The 24493-nt window shown below is 40.6% G+C and overlaps 1 long non-coding RNA gene across 1 annotated transcript in view; it reads left to right on the top strand.

Moving 5' to 3' along the window:
• The window catches only part of LOC111095786, a 254579-nt gene that overhangs the window by 5358 nt on the left and 224728 nt on the right, over positions 1-24493 (top strand). The gene's annotated exons all lie outside the window — the stretch shown is intronic.

Raw genomic sequence — 24493 nt, 5'->3', positions numbered from 1 at the left:
AAGAGATCAGGAATCTGGGATTTGTCTTTAATAAAGGCCTTATTAAAAAGGATGCCAATTATCTTTTAGTATTAGAGAAGATAAATTAGACATATAGACCCCCTTTTATTTTAGCCACTGATAATGTAAGAAGTGAGTACTCCACTTCTTCACTCAGTTATTCATATAACACATCTTTATTAAATGTCCACAATCTAGAGAGGCCACTAATCTATTAATCACAGCTATTTATAACGTGGTCCTTTATTGTCTTCTCAGGAAGAACCTCCCTGTTAATTTCCATTCCTTTCTTCTGGCAGACATCAATTCAATCACGTGTCCCCAGTTACTCCCTTCCTTCCACCCCAGCAGGACAAGGCCCAGAAACCACAAAGACTCTGGTTTGGAACTCAACAAGAACTATAAAAAAGCACCAGGCCTGAGGCAAAAACCTGTCTCACGTAGCCTGCTCTGTCAGGATTTGTTACTCCACATCTGTTCTCTCTCGTCTTGGCTCTCTTCCTTTGGTTCCTGAGAATTCTTGGTTCCTGCACATTTCCTTTATGCTTTGGCTACCTGTTTTACCCAACTTTTTGTTTTGTGCTGTGTTTTGAATTTCTGCTCTCTACTTGACCATTCTGACCTGCTCTACTGATCCATGTAATGACCTCTCCTTTTGACCTGTGGCCCTCCCTCGACCTCCTTAGCATGAGAAGCATTTCCAGTAGGAATTGCTTACCTGATTCTAAATGCTCAGTTCAGCCTTGACTATCAAAAACTTGGTTCTGACCTGGAACGGGCATGTCTCTGACTCCTTAGGATCTGTCTTTTGTTTTCATTGACATGACCCTGTTCTAAGTACTATAGGGTAGTGATTATTAAGGATGTGGGCTTTGGGCTAAGACTGTCTGGGTTAAAACTTTGGATACGTCCTTTACCAGCCAGGTAAGCTTGGGCAAATTATTCAGTCTTTCTGTGTCCTGACCTCATCCATAAAATAGGAATAAGAGCAATATAACTTACTGGGGTGGTGATTTGAATAAAAGGAGTTAACATGCATGTTAAAATAGTACCTGATACATAACAGGGTCTCAATAAATTTGAGCTATTCTTCTGCTATGACTACATCCACCACTGTAACCTGTCTCCCTGTCTCTGGGCTTACTCCCTGAAAATCCATTCTTCATATTTTCCTTTTTTGCATTTTTAAAGTATTTTTGTTTTTTTGTTTAGTTTTGCTTAGCTCTGTCTCCATGTTTTCTCTAGGCCTGTTCCCCCTGAAGGACACAAGCCATATCTTATCCATTTACTCAGGCGACTTCTTCTTACCCTTCAATTCTTAATTATCAGTTCCTGCCCTGGGGACCTTCTGTGATTCCCTAAAGCAATTTAGGAGCCTTCTTTGGTTATCCCATAGTGCTTTGAATCCCTGATCAAATCAGGGAATTCCCTGATCACAGAATTTTTCATGCTTTATTGTAATTAGAGGTATAGATACCTTTCTCTTTCACTAGATGGCAAATTATTTAGGACACAGTTACCTCTCTGCTCCTAACACAGTAGTCAGGATATTATAAGCTCCCAGAATCTGTCTTAGACTTCTTTTTTTTAAAGATTATATCTATTTATTCATGAGAGAGAGAGGAAGAGAGAGAGGCAGAGACATAGGCATAGGGAGAAGCAGACTCCTCTCAGGGAACTTAATGCGGAACTCAATCCCAGGACCCTGGGATCACGCCCTGAGCCAAAGGCAGATGCTCAACCACTGAGCCACCCAGGCATCCCAGCCACCCAGGTGTCCCTCTGTCTTAGGCTTCTAAGCAGTTTACAAGTGTCTTCTAAGAAGTAACAAGTGTCAGTTTTGCTAGGTGTTTTATAAGTGAAGGAAAGGCAATCCACAGACCAAATCTGAGAATATTCACTTTCTGATATTATATGAAGCAGCTTTAGTTTTCAAAAGGGTAGGACTAGAATAGATTGATTAATGCAAAAAAATAAAAAAAAAGACAAATGGAAGAAGATTGTGAAGCTCTCTTACTCTTCCATATATCTTCATAGAGCAAGTCGAAGACCTTTACATAAAAAAAAAAAAAAAAATCAAACACATGGGAGAGAGAAAAGTGTGATGTTGGCACTGACATAATACCATTTGAAGATTGGCTTCTTCTCCTTTTGGATACCCAGATGGTGGTGTGTGAAATTGCCACCTAGTATGGAGTCCATAGATGGTTTCATGGGAGTGTCTCTATGCATTTCATTTATCTGTCACTTTTGTTTACTGAAATTTATATACCTAACTAATTTGACGTGACATAATCAGGACATGACCATGAGAAAGAAGATGATGTCTTTTTAATATTTCATTTAATAAGAAAGTACTGGATGCAGTCTTCTGTTCCTTTTTATTAAGGAAGGAGATAGATATGGACTAACCACCATTACTCATAGGGTTAGCATGAATTTATAATAAAATTCTCCAAGACATGTGCAATATCTACACTTTAACTAATGGGGATTGATTTAGAATTGTATCTATTTTTAACAAGTTATAATGAACTTTCTCTTACATTAGCCAGTCATACATTAGCCCTTAAAGTGCCATATAAGCTGAAAGAAATCTGTACACTATAACAACTTATGATAGTATTTGTTCAGCCAAATGTGTTTTGGCTTTTCCATAGCCTCCTGGATATGACATGGCCCAATTCAACATGGCGGATTTCTCAGTGGTTTGGCCCCATTCCCTATGAAAAATAAATGCAAAGGTTTGGAAGTCAACAAATTTCAACTGCACTTGTTCAGTGGGAAATTAAGGATTTATAAGAGACCCATCTTGTCTTCATAAAGCTGTGGTTTCAATGAGCTGAAAATCTAATGCTCTGAATGGCTCTTCTATATTCAGTTCAGTTCCCAGAGATCGGAAGTAAGTTTTTTGGGCACCTCTGCCTGTGTCTCTTCCTCTCTCTGTGCATCTTAAACAAACAAACAAACAAACAAACAAACAAACAAACAAACAAGTTTTTAAGAAAACCAAATAAAATTCTCTTATTTCTCATTTTGGATTGTTTTAAAGGTACTATCTCAAGGTACACTGTGAGCTCCTTCATCATTGGTATCGTCTGTGTCATTATTAAGCCTTACCTGTGACACATCAGTCGTTCCTAATCAATAAAATATGATCTACCAGAGAAGGAGGGAGAGTATGTGATACCTATAAACTGAAATGGCTTTTTTCATTTAGGAGTGATTTACTTGCATCTTGCCTCATAGAAGTAGCCCATATTGGACTACACAAGTATATACTATCCAAGAGAGTAAGAATAGTAGTTTATTTTTAAAAATTATTTGGAGGGTGTACTTCTAGACTCTGAAATGAATTCTAAAGCATAATCATGTTTTAGTGGCAAAATGTTTAATGATAACATGACATTATATGCAGAATCTTTGTGTCACTGGTATGACCTGTATATTTAATACACTTCCCAAAACAATTCTATGTGGCTGGTAGGTGTAATTTCCTCGACTATTATTATTCATGTTATCACAAACATAGTCTCTTTGCCTTCTGTTAGTCACTGATTGATTACAGTCCCTCAAATATTGCTAAACCATATTATGGAGCCACAGATGAAACATTGCTCGCTTCACCTCTTAAGAAGATTAGCTCACTCGCTCTCCAAGGTTGACTGCTACTGACCTCAGTCCTCTCTCAAGGCTTACCCATAAGCGGTAAAATTTTTCTCTAAGTTTAGGATCTGCTTCAAGGGTGTGTGTGTGTGTGTGTGTGTGTGTTCTTTCTCTCTCTCTCTTTCTCTCTCTCTCTCTCTCTCTCTCTCTCTCTCCTTTTTTTTTTTTTTTGGCCCTATAATTGTAATCTACAAATATAGACCTCAGCCATCTGTTGATTCCTTTACTCATTTACAGGTGACATAAGGAGAAGTGAGACTGGCTAGGGATTGAAGATCCACGGAGCTCTACAACTTTAGTCTTACTCACTCCTGGAGCCAAGGAATATGGCTTCTAGGTTTGCGAGACCAGAAGGCGTGCTTCTTCCAAATGAGTCTCTACCCCTGACTGTGTGGCCTTTCTGCCATGGTCTTACATGTTAGTACCTGTACTAATTCTAATTTGGAGTGTACAGTAATCATTTCTTGGGCCCTGTAGGGAAAAATGAAGGTTAGGCACTGACAAAACAGTAATTATTCCTGAGTTCCAGGAGACCTGAAGAACTATTCATTCATTTGTTCGTTCAACAAAGGCTTTGTGAGTGTGTGCACTCTCTGTCACTTCTGTGAGCGTTAGGAAGGAAATCAAGTCTTTTTAAAAAGCATCACTCTCTTCAGCAGCTTACCATTTAGGAAAAGAGATGGATACAAGAAGGAAAATAAAATAATTCCATTTCTATCTTGGGGGTCTGTATGGACAAATTATAGTAGGAGTATAGGGAAAGAAACATCAATATTTCTTTTGGAGGGAAGCAGGGAAGGCTTACTGGAGAAAAGAGGGCTTGGGTTGGGCTCTGCGGGATGAATGTTTCCCAGGATGCAGGCAGAGGGGGCAACATGATCAAAGACAAAGGACACGATGTGAAAGGGAAACTCTCTAGAAGAGAAGATGTTAGTGTATCAGCCAGAGACCATTCCTCCTCCTTAGTGACCTGGAAGTAGTATCTTCCCAGAAGAGAAGGGGAGAATAGGCAAAGGGGCAACTCACTCATCTAGCTGAGCGACTTTAGAATGCGCTGTGAGGTCAGTGGCAATGGAGCCAAATCTTAGAAGAACCAAGCCCCCTTCAACCTTCTCTTCACCTGATTTCAATCACAAACAAGGCAACAGCCTGTGACTTATGTCATTCTGATTAGGCAGGCGAGATCTGTGGGTGTGATTCTGGAAAAAGTCTCAAATAAACACCCACGGCAGTTGGTCCTAGTTTGAATGTTGTACACTCACTCCTTCGTTAAACCAACTGTGCTCAGAAGCGTCTGCTTCATCTCTGGCTTGTGTCCAGGCATTTCTGGGAGCCTTGAAGCTGAAATGCTTTGCAAACCTTGTGAAGTTTTTAAAGGCGCACATCACTAGGGTGATTCGAAGTTCTGATTCCAGTAAATGAGGTTATAGTTCATTAGAAAACAAACTTTGTTTTTATTGAAGGAAGGTAGTAATTCTGCAAATGAGCAAGGACAGCAGACACCATGGCAGTGGAGGTAGAAAGATTTTAAAAAATTAAATAGCATTGCCTCCCCAGAAAGCAAAAATCCATAGTAGCACGAGAATACCTAATTTATTTCAGGAGTTACCTTAGGAGGCAATAACACAGATGGAATATAGTTTAGGGGATACTGGGTCCTTTTTGGTGGATGAGCCATTCACTGGTAGATGTACGATTCCAGAATGCCGAGAAAAGAATTTCAGAAAATCTCTTTTTGAAGGGGACTTATTAAGAAGACCACCCCAGAGCAGCTCTTGTTGAAGAATACTGAGGACTTCTTGCCACTGGTTAGGATCTTTTTCTCCACCAGTTAAAATAACAACAACCAAGTGCAGAAAGAGAGGGTTTTGTTTATCAGACTAGGATTCGGTTTTTCATGTTTCCTTTTATAACCTGCCTTTAGTTAATGGAAATACCTGTTTTCTTGATCTATAAAACTTAAGATAGTAGAAGTACAGGAAAAGATTATCTCCATATCTATATCATCTATATCTATATCCATGTTTATATCACCTATCTGTATCCAAAACTATATCTATGACATAGAGAATGTGGTTTCATTTAAGTGCAGGAAGCTACTGTAGTTAGTAAAGCTTAATGATGACCTGTGAGGCCAAGGCATAGCATCTCTGAGCCACTTTCTTTCTTTCTTTTTTTTTTTTTTTCTGAGCCACTTTCTGAAACAAGTAATGGTGCTCTGAGTTTGGAGGAAGAGCTGTAAAGGTAATTCCTCTAGCCCATGGAAAGACACTACAAGCCCTCTGGGAGGGCTTGATTACAATATATATTTGCCATCAATTGGCCTATTTGATCTCATTTATTTTACATAAAATAGTTGGAATTTGGGGGCCGTGTGGATAAATATGCAAATATATGCAAACTGGAAACCATGCTTATAAAATTTACTGTGAAAATGTTGTCTGGATTTCATAGAAGAAATTCATGAAAAAAAAAACAATCTCAGGCAGCTTGCAGAGGATGTACTGTACTCCAAAGGGCACTCTGAGTTCTAACTTGGGACAGAGGGTAGGTTCCAATCTCCCTTCATTTTATAATAGTTTAGTAATTACTCTCACACTAAGAATTCCCTCTTCTCTGCACAAGTGTTGGGAATCTTGGGGGTACAGCATGGTTTTTGTATAGTTAGCAAAGCTCATGTGCATATAGGTAGACATATGCATTCATTTATTGGTTCATTCATTTATCCAATAATAGAGCAAATGCTCAGAGAGCTTTCTGTGTGATAGGTACTACTTCTGTGCACTAGAAATATAGCAGCAGATTCTGCGTTATGTATTTTAGTTGTCAGTTGTGTAGGGAAGGCCAGAAGTATCAAATAATGAGTAAAATATATAATAAGATGGAATGTTATAAGTTATAGGTAGGAAAAAATGGAGCAAGGAATGGGAAAAGGGAGTTTCAGGGGGGGGTATTTTAAATAGAGTGGTTACTGATAAGGTAACTTTTGAACCACAGAGTTGATAAAGTTATGATTCCTGAGGCAATTTAAGGGAGGCCATGCCAGATGGAGGATGCAGCAAGCATAAGAGCCTTGAGGGAGAGATATGCTAGACCACTAGGCAGTGGCCAACTAAGGAAAGAGAAAAATAGTAGAAGATAAGGCTGGACTGGTTCTAAGGGGCTTTGGGATGTGAATGTTTGTGTGTTTTTCTAAGGGCTTTGGAGCTGTGCCTTTGTGTGTTTATGTATATGTCTGTGTGGTGTGGGGGGGGGGGGCAGGCACTTCCCAACTACCCATTTAGGATTGCTAGTGTGAGGCATTTGAAATAGGAAATTGGCCTCAAGGTCAAATGTCAGTACATATCCTAGCATTTCAAGCTGTCAAAGCATGTAAAGGTTTATCTGGTACAGCATGATGCGTATGGCACCAGGTATAAGTCAAAAGTCATTTCTCTTATCAGATGCATCCATTTAATACCTCATAACACTACCTATGCGTTGAAACATCTTGAGGCCAGTGTCCGTGCCTGGTTTACCTTTGTCTTTTCCAAGGCATCCTAAGAGACTTTCCTGGGAACAGATACCTACTAACATTTATTGAACGAATAAGTGAGCAAAATAATGATAAGAGGTCATCAGGGCTTGATGATACATAACAACACAAACCTTACATGACATGTAACGCTAATATGTATCACAAGTCTCCACCATAAAAAATTTACAGGATGCCTCTTGTAAAATCACATCTTTGAGGGAAGGAGGATTGGCAGACCTAAGTGTTTCCACATCATAGGAATGCGAGCACAAGGAGAAAAGATCATTTTTTTAAAAAATCACTTTTTCTTCCTAGGTAATGAATATAGAGGCAGCATCCAGCTCATCATTTCAAACTGCTGAGTCATTTGCCACTTGAAATGAATTGAGGGCTGTTAAAGGTTTTATAGAAGAATTCATTAAATATGTATTGAGGCAGCTTAAGATGGAAATTGTTATAAAAACTGGCAACAGTTCAAACAGCAAAACGTTTCAGTTTATGATGGAGATATTTTACTCCCGCTTGGACTGTGTCCTCCATTAGTCCATTCAAACTGGCGAGGCTCAAGTCATCTGTACGGGGCATGGTAATTGTTGAACTGCTCACAGGGCTGTTCTGAGAGCCAAGGAAAATGTTGTGATCCAGCCAGGTGTTCCCTCTCTCAGAAGGCGTGGTGTTCAGAGAGATCTGTGCCTTCACCTAAGTGCTGACACCCCCTGATTGCCTGGAGGTGGGATTTGGGGGCATTGGAATGAACACTCACATGTGCATACAGGTGCACACGTGCTTCCATTGCCATGTGCGCACACGCACACACACACAAATATAGATAGGATGTGCAGGTTCTTCCCTATGTGTTCTCGCTAGCTTGGGGGTCAGAAGGTGATGGAAAGTAAGGGAGAAGAATATGATGGAGGGAACAAGTACCTTGGAGTGAAACAGAACTGGATGCTGTGCCATTGTGCTGCCAAGTGATCAGAGTCAAGCTACCTAATCCTAGCTTTGTGACCCTATTTATATATACAGTTATGAAAAGAATACCTCTCTTCATGCCAAGTATTTAGCAGGTAGGAGTGTTTCTGCTCTAGTGTTTCAATACGTATTTCTGCTATTCTAAAAAATCACGCTCCAAAAAATAACAAGATAAAGGAAAAATAGAGTTGAGAGCGGACTACAAAATCGATAGAATTTGGTAACAAAAATGCTAACAAAAATTGCAAGAAAAATACAACAAGCAATTTTAAAATGGTAAAACTCCCAATAAATAAAAAGTAGATATAAAACTTAAAAAAAGAGAAAAAAAGCTGACGGTAGCTTGACCCAAGGCAGTATAAGGAAAGGTAGAAACACCAAGCATGAGACAAGATCAAAACATATAAAGATTGAGGGCAGCCTGGGGGGCTCAGCGGTTTAGTACCGCCTTCAATCCAGGGCATGATCCTGGAGACCAGGGATGGAGTCCCATGTCGGGCTCCCTGCATGGAGTCTGCTTCTCCCTCTGCCTGTATCTCTGCCCCCGACCCCCGCCCCCCGCTTTTCTTTCTCCCTCTCTGTGTCTCTCATAAATAAATAAATAAATATTTTTAAAATGTATAAAGATTGAGACACCACCAATAAGCATTTCTGAACCATGTGGTGAGGATGAATTAAAAACAAGAACATGGAATGAATGGGTGTTATGTACACTATCATGTTTTACTGCAGCTTGCTGCATTCCACAGAGTTACTGTACTTCGTGTTCCGGCGTTGTTAGTTGATGACACAAAATGTAATGAGCTGGAAAAAAATTACATATTAACCTATAAGCTTTCTGCATTTCACTGATGACACTTCCTCATGTGAGTTAGCTAATTTGCATTATAAAAAAGCTGGATAGAACAGACAGTATTTAATATGTACTTCTGAATATAATAAATAGTACAGAATTGTGAGTAATTATGTGATGTTGTAGATGATACAGGGTAAAGCACTTGGCACAGTGTCTGACATCAAGTGTATGATAAATATGCGTTTCTCTCAGAAGATAAAATCAGGAAGGATATAAATGTTTAGAATCTTGTCCAGAAAAGGGACCAAGTAACAAGAAGGCTCAACATTGCTCTGCTTAACATTAGGTTGAAGTAATTCCAAGTGTCAGAAATGGGGCAGAAAGAATCGTTGGACAGGAGTGGTTGTGATATAGGGAAAACCACTGAGATCCTTCACATGGCGCAGAGGAAAATCAACAAGCACCAAATGCCCTGATATCATCATGATCTCTAAGACAAATGGCAACTTTTCAACTTGCCAAGACATTTCTTGATTACAAATTATAAAGCAGTCTAACATGGAGGGGCGTGATAAATTAGTGAAAACCACCGTGTTTGGTTTTCACTGTGGGACGCTAAAGAAAACTGGTCTTACACTGTCTGCTGTAATATAATACTGCATGTTGCTACAGATTTGATTATGACTTCGAATTTAGCCTTGAATTCCAGATTAAACTTAACAATACTAATGAGAGTAAATATACTGTAAATTATCTGATAACCTCTAGTTTACAAAATGTATGAAAGTATAAAGCATTATTATGAAATCCTAGTTGTCTGTGACAGTTGGGTAGAGACCCTAATGTGAAAAGCTCCCCATCCTCTGATTGACCATGGACAACCCAGACACAAGCATTTTGAGATAAATTCCATACCCCCACATCTACTGACCCAGTTGTGTCTTCACAGTTGATACATGGGAAGGTCACTTCACCAAGGAAGCCCCTCCCCCTGACAGCCTTCACAGGGCATCTATTGTGTTTACAGCTGTGCCTAAGACATGACAAGACCACAGCCCCTGTTTTTGAGCAACTCATGATCCAGCGTGCTGTGTGTCCTAAGAGGAGGGTGTTTAGGAGGCCATCTGGAAAGCACAGAGGGGCAGTTCAACCTGGTGGTTAAAGGAAAGAGTTTAAAGACCAGAAGACCCCTCTGCAGACCCTGAAGGACCTGTGAGAGCCTGGCAAGCCAACCTGGAGGGTGTGATGAGACCACAGGGACAGGGTGAACAAGAATATGAGACCTGAAGCAACGTGGGTGAGGTGTGCAAAAAAAAAAAAAAAAAAAAAAAGATAACGTGCAAGGTAGGAACTGTCAGAAAATGATAATAAAGATGTAATGAGGGCCACATCATAGGCATACTTAAGAGGGAACCCGTTCCTGACCACAGCGATAAAGCAAATAACGCAATAAAGAAAGTCAAATGAAATTTTTGGTTTCCCAGAGCACATAAAAGTTATGTTTACACTGTAGTACAGTCTATTAAGTGTGCAATAGCAGTATGTCTAAAAACGTGCATACCTTAATTAAAAAATACTTTATTGCTATAAAGCGCTTACCATCATCTGAGCTCTCAGGAGCTGTAATCAGTGATCACAGATCACCATAATAAATAGAATAATAATGGAAAAGTTTGAAATATCGCTAGGATTGCCAAACGGACACAGACAGGAAGTGAGCAAATGCTATTGGAAAAATGATACCGAGAGACAGGCTGGACATAGGGTTGCCACAACCTTCAGTTTGTAAAAATGCAGTGTATGCCAAGTGCAATAAAGCAAAGGATGCCTGTATAGGGTCTGGTTTCCTCTACAAAAGAGTTTTAATTTAATCCTGTAGGCACTAGGATGAAACTGAAGGGTATTAATTCCAAGAGGAAATGGGTCAATTTGTGATTCAAGAAAACTAAGTGGAAGGAAATCCTGAGAAGGAACAGGTCTGGTTAAGGGAGACCAACAAAAATCAATTACTTTTTTTTTTTTTTTTTTTTTTTTTACCAAAGCTTTTCCAGCTACTGTTCCCATGTTCTGAGTACACAGTGTTCAACCTACATCTCTGGTCACCATTTATTTCCTTGTCTTTATCCCTACCAGTCTATCCTACCTCCATTTGCAATGAGGGACTATTTAAATTCAACATAATTAGCTCGTGAGAGGTCTGGAGTCAGGATGTGCCACAAGCCATTGTGGAATGGAGAAAGGTATGCTTAGCTGGAAAAATTACTGCAGGCTTCACGGAGGAGGTCCCTGTTGAAGAAGCTATGCAATTCAAATAGGGAGGCAAGAACACTGAACTAGCTTTTGGACTTAAAATCTAGGCCACATGTGTGGCTGTGTGTACAGCTTCCTAAACCTCTCTGAGAACCAGTTTCCATATTGTTCCAGTAGAAAATTAAGCAGGAAAATTGTTGAAATGACTTCCGACTGTGGCTGGTCTGCGTGGTTCCCCAAGGTGAGGGGAGATTGGAAGGGTAGGTTCTTGCTAGGTGGAAAAGGAGGTATGGCCTGGGGTTAACAGGGTCTAGAACACAAAGGCAAGGCTGACTTTGAAAAGCTGGAATGAAGTCACTCTTTGTGTTCCACCATAAAGGGAGATGTGACACCATTCTACATCAGCTCCCTCTAAGGCACGCGACTTAGTCATTTCCAGAATGGTTCAGGTTTAGTAAAAGGTTATTGGAACCTTTTCCTGAGCCGGATCCCTGGAAATAAGCTTCTGAGATAGATGATGTCAGCTGAACTCTAGATGCAAATTATACTCTGCTCCTCACATGGCTGCTATTTTTAGCGCTTACAGTATGTGATTTCTCTCAAGGACAACAGGAATGTTCATAAACTATGCATAGGTCATGATGGTGCTTAATGGGGAAATAACCATTTGTTAACAGAAGCATTAAATGTTTAATAGTCCATTAGCATAAAATCTTTCTCAAAATTTGGGAATATTTTCTAATATGCCTCATTCCACCAGCCAGAGGAGCATTACAGTATTGAAATTCATAAAGGTGCCTTGTCTTTTGACCCTACCGGAGTCCGCGGTAGGTTTTTCACCCAATTCTTTGGAAATGTCAAGCTTAATCACTCTATAATGATCAATTAAACATTCTGCTGTAGCTCCTCTTGGGTCCTCTGCATAAACATTTAAAACAATTAGAAGCTGAATCACCGGGATCCCTTTATGAGTGGAGGCGGAGGGGGTAGGCTGTTCCTTGTTAAGGAGGGGCCTCTGATCATTGTGGGCTATGCCGCTTGAGCTTCCTGGAGGAAGCCAAACACACCTGGGGCCGCCGTTGGCATCTGTCTTCAAAATTGCTGGCCATGGAGTCAGAGTCACCTCTGTATCTCTCAGTAAGACTAAGGGAAACTGAAAGAGGGTTGATAGGAACAGGAGACAAAAAGAGAAAGAAGTGGGTGGTGTTGCTATCCAGAGCTTTGCCAATCAAGCTGAGAAGAGCTGTAAGAGTACAAGAGCCAAAATTCCTCCATGCCAAATCCTCCCTACTCCCATAGCCAGTTCAAGCAGGACTCCTGCTTATTCTGGTGCCAGGGAGAATGGAGACAGGGCTGGTCAGCAGACCAGAAAAGGAGGTCAGTGCAAGGCACATTTCTGACCCATTCAAGCATGCATCATTTCCTCTTGCCAGGCCATTCCTTCACAGAGCTGAGCTTTCTTGCTGTCTGGGGAGAAGCAACCTGGAATTTAGAATTCTCTATGAGGACTAACTCCTGAATGTTGTGGGGTCAGAGCACCCCAAGTCTGTGTGTGAGGCCTTAACCTCAACTCTCCTGAGACCAAGGGAAATGCATTGCTGTGCTTTGATCAGAGAATAGGATGAAATAATTATTATTACAGAAACTTCTGTCCATTTTGTTTTCTCCGAGCACTTGTGTCTCCATTTTACAAATACCCCCAGAGGCTTTGGACAAGGAGTATTACTGAAAGATCAATAATAATTACAATAGTAGAGAAGAAAACAGATCAAAAATTGGCATTGCCTTTTAAAATTAGACTAACTAGTGAGAGCCATAGATCATAGATATTTGGAATGTTCACTCTGGCAGGGACCTTAGAGGTTGGCAAAGGAATTCCTTCACGTTGGAAATGAAGACATTTGCAGAGGTTAAATTACCGCCCCAAGGTAACAACTCTTAACTGGTGGCAGAGCTGGTCCTAGAAACCAAGTGTGCTAATTTGAAAGGCAGAGGTTTCGTGATCAGTCTTATTTATTATCAATAACAATCAGAATAATAGCAATTACATTTCCCCAAGCAAACAGCTTGAAGTAATTCTGCAATTTGAAATGGGAAATGATTTATAGAAACCTAAGAAAAAAAATGGTGGCCATAAATTTAAAAATACATGTTTTTAAATCCTAAAATTGGTAAATTTGAAGCTTTGGGGCTCATATTAACATTTTCTTAGGCTAACCTGATATGTGTGTTAATTAACATCATTGACATAATTATATATATACCCACATTATATTTAAAACCTCAGCTGCTTGCATTTATCATATTGACAAAATGAAGCATATGCCGCTTTATTGAGGCCTTTGGTGATTACATTATTTATGCTCCTAATACATTGTGATATTTTAGATCAGTTTGTATTTGTCTTTCTACATCTCAAATACACAACAATCTTCCTTATTGTTATGATGAGTTACAAATTGGAATATACTTATGTCAAAACATGCAAAATTTAAGATTCAAAACCCTAATAATTTAATAGACTTATTTATAACCCCGAATATCCTACAGACCTTTTCACATTCACTAAATTTTGTGTGTTTTAATTTGCCAATGTAGATCTATTCTAAAATAAATTTCTGGGGTTTAATATCCATTAAAAAAAAAAGTAAAATGATTTCAAGTACTTAATCACATTCCCATTTGGATGACCCCGGTAGGTGTGAAGTTAATAACTTACTGAAATGAGTGGGTGAAGGAAGGGACAGATCACATTATTGATATTCACTGCAGATTTTCTTTAAGGAATGATTTCTTTGTCTTGTTTCTCTTTTTCCTACATTTTCATAAACATGCTCCTTCAGGAGAAAGCCTTACAAGATCCAATTCAACCTGGTATTTGACTACATTTGTACCTGAGTCATGGGGACAAGATGGAAATGACTGGAAAGAAGTTATCTTCTCCCTTTACCTGTGATAGGTCAACCTGTCAAGGGCTGAGATTCATCTCAAGAATAATAAGAATTGAGGTGAACCTGTGATAGATTTTGTCCACTCTGATTTCTTATTTACCAATCCTCTTAATCCATGTAAAGTTATTATAGTGATTGCACGTTGTTTTTTTTTCCCCCTAGGAAAAAAATAATTCTTTAACTAAGATATTGCCTTATAAGTCTTCATTCCTCTTACCACCCATCCCTGCAATATAGCCGTTATGTTTAGAAAGTGTTCTAAAATCTTTTGGTAAAGAGAGATCTCAGAGAAGCATTACATTCCAAGATGCCTGGAAACATGTCTCCCTTGGATGCCTCACCTTGCCATCTCTAATCTTACAAAGTGTGAATCATTCATTGGGAAGGAGAGGTGGCATGCACTGTCTGCTGGGAACAAATCGATAGGCATGTCTGGATTTGTGCACTAAACTTGCCTCTACAGTAGCCTTACAAGCAAGAATTAATAGGGGCTGCAATTGCTAACTTAGTTTCTGCAGTGTTTGTGCATGAGTGTGTGTGTGTGTACCCAAGCAAAATGTTTGGTTATGAATATTGACTGAGTTAATTAGCATGGATTCATTCTTCACGGCTTGGAAAACAATAGACTTCTCTTCAAAGAAAACAGAGGTGCCAGATATGGCATATGAATGAAATATCTGATTAGGAGCATTCATCCTATTCAATTTCAAGTCTTTTACTATAATCTTGATACAGGGAGGAAGCCCTCCCCTCCCCCCCAAAAAAAAATGTAGTTGAGAGATTGGTGTTTGGTGGGTTACTTTCAATCCTGTTGGAAAATTGATTTTAAAAATACAGGTGTTACAAATGATTGTATAAATACATTGTAAGTCACATCTTCTTATTTATTTATTTGTTCACTCATGCAATAAATGCTTTGGATGACCTACTATATTTCAGACTCTCCTCTAGGCACCACAGATAGAGTGGTGAACAAGACAAAATGAATGGCTCTTGTGGGACTTGACGTTCTTTGGAAGAGAAAAATCAGTATTAGTCATGCATCATTAAAAATTCCTAGGCTGGGGATCCCTGGGTGGCGCAGCGGTTTGGCGCCTGCCTTTGGCCCAGGGCGCGATCCTGGAGACCCTGGATCGAATCCCACGTCAGGCTCCCGGTGCATGGAGCCTGCTTCTCCCTCTGCCTGTGTCTCTGCCTCTCTCTCTCTCTCTCTGTGACTATCATAAAAATTAAAAAAAAAAAAAAAAAAAAAAAAAAAAAAAAAAAAAATTCCTAGGCTGGTTAGAAGAATAACTAGTGGTAGTCTAGTAAATAATCACAAATATCTAGATTGCATAGTTTTCCAGCAACATCTATACGTTCTATATTCACATACTATTAATTATCTGGTTTGTCACTGGCTGAATCCTGACCATCTGCCCATTACATTTGGACCTGTTGAACTGAGTTAGAATCTTTCTCCATTTCCAGCTTCATGTTCCCAGTGTCCGCAAAAGTTGAGCCGAGCAGACTGTGCTGTGTTATTGCCTTCTGTTTGGCTTATTACCACCATGACCTCTCAATCCCTCTCAGTACCAGCTCTAAATAAATTTAAAACTTGAATCCTTGGGTGGCAGGCATTGAGAAAGAATATGGAATCTGCACTTGACCTCATATCTTTTCATTCCAAGTTTATACTCAATACGTTATAATAGACAGAACAAATCTCAAGAAATTTATATCTCAGTCTAAAGTTGAAGAGGAATGATCCATGAAAATTAAAATAAACCAGCTGTCTTTATTGTAGGGGAAAGCAAGGCTTGCTGCGTGGAGCCCTGAGAGTCGGGCTATTAGCCCTTTTGAATTCACATACCTGAATGCAGGGGCTTGGAGTAGTATATAAGTATTTATTGAGAACCCAGACCTCGGCTCTTGCAGAGATCACTTCCATCTCTTTAACCAAATCATGGTTCCATATGGAGAAAAGCCATTGGCTCAGTACCAAATACCCTGAACATTATTGATCCCTCGGATCTGGTCCCAGATGCCCTGTCATATTTTTTGGTCTTGCCAGCAGGTGAGGTTTTCTTGCAAAAGAGGAGATCCTTCTGGAGTCATTGCTGAAAGCATCGACATTTGTTATTATACTTTCAAAGAAACCCCCCCCCCCCCAAAAAAAATATGTTCTTTTCCTGGACTTAAATCCTTTACAGCCTGAAAGGCAAATGGGGAAGGTAAAGCTGGGTTTTCTTTTATTGAAGTTTTTGATTCATCTGTACACTTTGCTGGAACAGTAAGTGCATCAACTCATGTCCCTGCAGTCCACTTAATGTAGCACAACATGAGAAGCCTGTAGCTATGTTACTGCCATTCCCGGCTGTGATCTTTTAACACAAAAATAAAAATGAGGAAAGACTGTGTCTGTTGTGCAGGTCATGAAAAATAGTCACGGTGCTAAATGCATGGTGTCTGCATTTTTGTTGTTGCTGTTGTTAACTAAAATAAATTACCTCTATTCCGGATATGTTGAAGGGAAACGTTTGGCTCTCCAAATTTTGAAGCCTGGATGTCTTTTTGGAAAACTGCAGAGTCTAGTTTCAGTTATTGTGATGCAAAGATGAAAACTGCAGGTGGTATTGAAAACAAGGCAATGAGAGGGACCTTTTGAATGTACAATGATCAATTCTCCTTTCTAGAGAGGAAATTGAAATAAGGACGGACTAATTCGGGTTGAAGCTATATTTCTCTGCAGGGTAGCAGGCTGCCTTCATCTGCAAGGCCTGCTTACCTAGCATGAGCCTCTGGCCTGTGTCCTGGGACTACAGTGCTGTGCCAGGCTGGCAACCCTGGCCTCCTAGAGCTTCTGTAATTGCAGAGCATGCATATATGACAGAGTTCTACACACTGGGATGGTTACCATGAGAGTATTTAATAGAAGGACCTACTGGTGACTGATCATCGGAGAAGGCTTCCATGAGGAGTGAGATTTGGGCTGACACTTGGAAGATGCTTGGGAATAGGCTTACCTTATCATATATTATCATATATTGGTTAAGTAAGGAAATTCCCCAAGTCCCTTTTTTTTTATTTCCTCAATATTAATGTCTTCAATAGTGAAGCTGGGTGTTAGACTCTTTTCTGCTAAAATCAATGTAATTAGAAGCTATATAAGCATCCATAATATAGCAGAGACATATTTAGATCCCCCCCTACCCCATCTCTGGCTCTGTCCACTTCCATCCAAAGGAATGCATGTGAACCTCACCTATCTCCTCTAAGAAGTGGACTAGGAAGTTTCCAGTTACTGTCATTTGAGTAGCACTGGTTTGGGAAAGATACTGGAAGATTATTGGCGTTCTTACAAGTGCCAAGTTTAACATCACTCTCCTTCAGGCTCCCTCCAGGGTTTCCCTGACTCTATGTCTTCCCTATTGAATCCACTCTCCATAGTACTGCTAGGGTGAGCTTTCTCATAAGCAAATCTTACGGTGATATATCTGATGGTGATACTATTTTTTAGGCCATAACACAAGGCCCTTCATCATCAGCCTCTTTCCCTGCCTCATCCTTGCAGTAAATTCCAGAAACCCCTGAGCTGTGACTACTGTGAACGGTTAGTGGTAGCTAGAGCATACTATGCTCTCCCACACTCCAGTGCCTTTACATTTACTGTTTCATCCACCCAAAGTACCTTTCCTAGTCTTCAATCTCTACCTTGTTAACTCTTACTTATTCTTAAGCACTCAGGTCAAGCTTCAGCTTCTTCAGGAAATCATCTCTTAGGGTCCTAGGTCTGAGTGAGACGTCTGCCTATGTGCTCTGGTACATTTGTCTCCTAAACTTACCCCACACCGTGAGATTGACAGCTGCTAGCCAGATGTGGTAATCTAAAGTCACAATATAAGCTAAACAATGGAAAGCAGAATGGAGGTTCCTTAAGAAATTAAAAATACAAACAGTATGATCCAGCACTCCGACTGCTGGGTGTATATCCAAAGGAAATGAAATCATGATCTCAAAGAAATATCTGCATTTCCATATCCAGTGAACCAACATTCATAATAGTTAAGGTTTGGAAACAACCTAAGTGTCAGTCAATCAACCGATTAGATTTATTGAGATATAACTGATATATATATATATATTCTTTTTTCACAGAAGTGATTGAAAAGTGATTGCTAAGGACTGTGGTTGGGGCAGTAGGGAGAGGTTGGTAAAAGAGTCCAAACTTTCAGCTACAAAATGAATTAAATGTGAGGATCCAATGTAAATCATGGTTACTATATAGTCTATAATGCTGTATAATTATTCATAATATTGTATAATTGAAATTTGCTAAGAGAATAGGATTTCAATGTCCTCACACACACAGAAAGAGGTAAGTACCAGAGGCAATGGACCTATTAATTAGCTCAGTGGGGAGAAACCTTTTACAATGTATACATGTATCAAATCATCACATTATGCCCTTAAATTTCTTGCAATTTTATTTGTCAGTTATATCTCAATAAATCTGAAAAAATAAATTTTCAATAATTAAAGTTGAAGAAAATGTTAGGTTCTCCTCTAGGCACATTTTACATGTTAAATAGTACAAATGGCTAGAGGTCATTGTACTGGATCAGAAATGTAAAGCCTTTTTGTGGGAAGTTCTTTGGACAAGGCTGCTTAAAAGCTTTGGAATATTTATGTATGTTCCTCTTTGATTTTGAACTTCTCAAGGTCACATGTTTCCCCAATATTAGCAATGCTCAATAGATGTTTGCTAAAAAATGAGTAAATTATTAAGATCTGAATTTTACATCTGTTCTGTTATTGCGTATAAGCAAAGACTTTTTTCTCTTCATCTAACAATATAACTTTTGAAAAAAGGGGGTTCTAGACAGGTAGGAGGAGAAGTTAGAGAAGAAAAGAAAGGCATTGCTCCTGGGATATCTCTTTCCTCAACCTCAGGAAAGGATCAGGTCTCCACTCCAAATCCTCACCACTAAAAAGGAAAGCAGTAGAAGTTTAGAGTTTAATTCTGAGAAACTACCCACATGAGTGTTTTTTTCTTAGTTGGGTTTAAGAAGTGGTAGCTGGTGCAAATATCGCTTACAGAAACGGGTTATATTGTCTTTTCTACAAATGAAGTTCACTAGACCATGCCATTTTTGTTGGAAGGCAATACTAATGGTAGCCTAAATGTTCTGTTTTAAATGCTAAGAGGAGTATATGTTCAGCTTAAAGTGGTAAGACGAGCAATTCAAGTGATAGTGCATCTTTAAATTATTCACCCTCATCTACCATGTGATTAGCCATGTTTAAAGATTTTCTGTTATGCACGGACTGTTCTCTGGGGTTATAGGATGATCAGAAGCAATGGCCAGATCTATGCGGATCAAGTATAATGAACAAGGCAAGTCTGTTCTCCCCTAGCAAAACAAGTAGCCTCTGGGTCCTTAAACCTGTTAATAAGAAAGAAATTGATCCTGAAAAGAGGGAAGCATGAAAGAAGAGAAGAAAGTTGGTTTGGGTTGTTGCTTTTGTTTTGTGTTCTGAATATAATTGCACTGTATGGTCTCCTAATTCCGCACTTAGTTTGTAGCAGATACTCACTGGTCCAGTTTCCATCCTTTCTCAAAGTTGGATATGCTGAAAAGTCAAGCGTCCAGCCAAGGTAACCAATGGTAATGAGCGTAGCTTGCAGTTTGAACCAAGCCTCAGAGTAATCCCTGCTTTTGAATGACCCATAATTATTGGCAGATTTACCTGGATTTATATGACTTAAAAGTTAGCTCCCTCTTTTTTTCTGCTCTTCTGCTGATGACTTTGGACAGAAATTTGCTTCATCAAGGAAGAAAGATCATATTACATTTACAATTCTAGCATAGCCATTTGGCAATAATACTACTCACATTGTTGCTTGAGTTAACTTAGGGACACCCCATCCTAAAAAAGTGTCTTGGAAATTTTCTTTAAACTATTACTTAACTATTACACGTGGGTAAAGAACACCCAACTTTAATCCCACCATCCCAAAACAACTGTTCTTGTTTGTACCTATGATTTTCCAGAATCTACCTACACACATACACAGCTTATCAAAGGCAGTTTACATGTTCCTTTGAATCTTGCTTTTTGTCTCTTAAGATTATATTTCAAACCCCGATGCAATTCCATTTGGGGCACAATAACTCTGGTATCACTCTGTAGTAGCCTGAAGAGGCATTTGCTGCCTAAGGGAGCCCGGCAAATCACTTCAGGCTTCTGTCAGGCTCCAATGACACCATTTAGGAAGAAGTGGAGGTAAGAAACAAAAATAATGTAACCCGGAGAAGGAAGAAGGCCACAGAGTTGCCAAGTGCAATTGTCTGACAACATCTCTCCAGAGAGGCTAGGATGAAAGCCACACAAATTACGGACAGCAATTTAAGAAATTGGAGGTGCTTTAAGTGAGGGAAAGGAAGATGTAAAGGATAGTGAGGTCTGGAAGAGTCTTTTGTTTTCTCAAGACTATGTGGTCAAGGTGGCTAGCTAAGCGAGGTTGTAGGTTTCCCAAAGAGGGCCCTCCTGGTCTGGGGAAGAAGGGACATGCTAGTCACACTGCACTGGAGGGGAAAATGCAGATTTTGTCCTGCATGGCTGCAGGCTTTTGCGGCAGGGCCCTTCCGATCCCTGCCTTCATCAGTCATTGTCCTTGGCTTGACCTTGCAGGAAAAAAAAAAAAGTGCCTTTGAGTTTTCTACAGCTCATCTGCTTCTGCTATGCTGTCCTTTCCAAAGGGGCGCTGCCGCCTGGCCTAGTAACAGAGCAAACACACATATATCCTATGTGTGCACATATTGTGACTATGCAGTCTCCCAGTCTGGATACAAAGAAGACACTTTCCACTTTTTTTTTTTTGGTAGTTTTATGGTTCTATTAACACAAATATGACATGCATACAAGCTGTCTGACTATTCATCTTCTTCGCTGCATGGCCTGGCATTGGTACTGGTGACTCTGATGGCCTGCTGGGCTGCTCTTTCCACACCGGCTCTGAGGTTCCTGGAGAAGAGACATGGTGAGCAATCTCTGCACAGTAGGATTGGCCGCACGTCAGCAGAACTTCAAGCTCCTTGGTGTTGTGGACTAGGAACTTCCAGAAGCCACTGGGCAGCATGGGCTTTGTTTTCTCCTTGCTTCCCATAACCAATGTCGAGCATCAAGATCTGGCCCTTGAATCTTCTGTGCACCCTACTGTCAATGTCTCTGGGTTTCTGCTGTTGTGCTTAATTTTGACATTATCAGTCTGACAGATGCCGGGTGAATTTCTTTCTTTCTTTTTTTTAAAGATTTTATTTGGAGAGGATGTGGAGAAAGGGGAATCCCTCTTGCACTGTTGGTGGGAATGCAACCTGGTGCAGCCGCTCTGGAAAACAGAGTGGAGGTTCCTCAAGAAGTTAAACATAGAACTGTCCTACGACCAGCAATTGCACTACTGGGTATTTACCCCAAAGATACAGATGCAGTGAAATGGCAGGATCCTGCACCCCAGTGTTTATAGCAGCAATGTCCACAACAGCCAAACTCTGGAAGGAGCCTCGGTGTCCATTGACAGATGAATGGATAAAGAAGATGTGGTTTATGTATACAATGGAATATTCCTCAGCCATTAGAAGAGATGAATACCCACCATTTGCTTTGACGTGGATGGAACTGGAGGGTATGATGCTGAGTGAAATAAGTCAGTCAGAGAAGGACAAACATCATATGGTTTCACTCATACATGAAATATAAGAAATAGTGAAAGGGATTATAAGGGAAAGGAGGGGAACTGAGTGGGAAAAGTTAGAAAGATAGACAAACCATTAGAGGCTCCTGACTCTGGGAAATGAACAAGGGGTTGTGGAAGGGGAGGTGGGCGGGGGGATGGGGTGACTGGGTAACGGGCACTGAGGGGGGCACTTGATGGGATGAGCACTGGGTGTGATAGTATATGTTGGCAAATTGAATTTAAATTTTAAAAATGTAAAAAAAAATGACTATAAAATATATTTTATTTATTTATTTGAGAGAGAGAGACAGAGGCAAGCAGAGTGAGCAAGAAAGCATGAGCTGGGGATAGTGACAGAGAGAGAGGGAGAAGCAGATTCCCTACTGAGCAGGGAGTCCAACATGGGCCTCGATCCCAGATCATGACCCGAGTCAAACACAGATGCCCAACCAACTGAGCCACCCGGGCATCCCTGGATGAACTTCTTGGTCCTCTTTTTTAACAATTCTGGGCTTCACCAGAGGTCTGAGGGGAGCCATGATGCCCAGTAACAGATGGTTGCCACCTCTGCGGGCAGCGTGGAGGAAGAGTCCACCTTCTCTTTTAACTCCTCTGCTGTGCTGGGATTTTTGTCTTGAGTATGACTCTTGGGAGGACAAGGGTCTAGGTTTACCACACAGCACTGAGGATTTAACTCACTTTTTGCTTTGGTAACACAGGCTTCAGTAACCGTGAACTGTTTGCCCTTCTAACTGGTGGGTTGGGATGAGAGAAGAGAAATGAAAGGAGTGAGCCCTGCTCTTCTCTTGATGCCTGGTGTGTCCCTGGTACATTGATTTGTTGATGGAAGGTTCTGCTGGCAGCATGCATCACTAGCTGGAATTCTCAGAAAGGACCTGAGGGTGATTTTTCTCATAATCCTGGGCTCCTGGGATGTGCCACATTCTCTTTGTGTGACCTTGACATTTCTGTTTCCTTTCTTAAAATAAGAGGGATGGACTTTATAGATGCCATCTCAGGTTCCTTGGAGTTCTAAGGCTTTCTGGTTAGTTGTGTGATTTATTTATGGCTGGGCCTGCACAGTGAGGATGATGGCTTAGATGGAAGCCGAGGAGAGGAGCAGAAAGGCGCAAAATTCATCAAGGGCTTACCATGTGCTGAGCACCACGTTGAGCACTGCACGTGTGTGATAGCCTTTGATCCCCAGCTATGGGGTGACAAAGTTCTACTCCCCATATAAGATGAGAACCTGGGTCGGAGATAAATAACTGCACAATGTCTTTCAGCCAGTATGCCACAGAGTCAGGGAGGGGGCACAATTTTCTTCGAAACCCCCACTTTATGTCCAACCTCTTTCTAATTCTGTTTTGTTAATATCATGCTGCCCAAGCCATACATGGCCAGGCCATCCCCTCCCACACAGAACCCTCCAATCTGAGGCTCTTGGGAGAGGTCACAGAGAGGACATGGCTTGACCCACAAGCCAGGCTCCTCACTCCTCACCCCGTCCTTGGAATATTTGTCCCATCCACCATTCCCACAACCAGAGCCTTTCCACAGATGCAGCCTTGAGAGAGGAAGCCCTTGATGAGACCACCTGGGCCCAATATGAGGCTGGACTCAATTAAGGCCTTCTACATAAACTTTCAAGATTCCGGCTACTTTAAAAAAAAAAAAAAAAAAAAAAGATTCCAGAAGTCGGGGATGGAAGTCTGTCCCTCCTGCCAGGGCGAGCCTGGTAGGTAAGTTCTCTTGCTTAGTAAGCCTGCGGGGGAGGGTGCCTGCGTGGCTCAGTTGGTTCAGTGGCTGCCTTTGGCTCCGTCATGATCTCAGGATAGTGAGATTGAGCCCTGTGCTGACCTCTGCCCTCAGCAGAATCTGTTTGAGATTCTCTCTCTTTCTGTTCCAACCCCACCTCTCCCATTTTCTCACCCTCAAACAAATCAATAATAAAAATTAAAAACTGAAAAAAAAAAAAAAGAAAAGAAAAGAAAAAAACCTGCCAGCGATGAACCTGGAGTGGCCTGCATCTCTTCCTTCTGTTTCTCTCTGCCCTCTGCTTCTGGAGGCCAGTTTCTGATTTCACCCCAGGGAAGCTCCGAGGTTTGGAACCAAGAGAGGGAGAAGTGTGGAGAGCAGAATAGAGAGGGTAAGGGACTGGGCTTTGGAATCACTATGTAGTTTGGACAGAGGTCAAAGAGAACAACTGTGAAAGATCTTTGGGCTTTCCTAAATGAAAAGTATAAAAACAGCAACAGTAACATTCAAGTTACTCTTCAGAGTCCAAATCTCCTAATCCCATCATCTGCAAGCAGCTATTTTAAGCAGCACATGCATACACATATTTCACAGATTTACAACTAAAGTCCTCGTGTCACCTTTATTTACCCATTTTTTAAAAAAAAATATTTATTCATGAGAGACCCAGAAAGGCAGAGACACAGGCAGAGGGAGAAGCAGGATTCATGCAGGGAGCCAGATGCGGAACTCGATCCCAGAACTCCAGTATCACGACCTGAGCCAAGGGCAGACACTCAACCACTTGACCCATCCAGGGTGTTCCGATTTTCCCATTTTTTAAGTTAATATTATTTCCATAAACCTTTTGAGAGGTGCTTTAGCTG

This window comes from Canis lupus, chromosome 5, assembly GCF_011100685.1.
Source record: "Canis lupus familiaris isolate Mischka breed German Shepherd chromosome 5, alternate assembly UU_Cfam_GSD_1.0, whole genome shotgun sequence".
In the NCBI taxonomy this organism is placed as follows: Eukaryota; Metazoa; Chordata; class Mammalia; order Carnivora; family Canidae; genus Canis; species Canis lupus.
The sequence above is the reverse complement of the archived record's forward strand: the minus strand, read 5'-3'. Positions and strand labels throughout refer to the sequence as shown.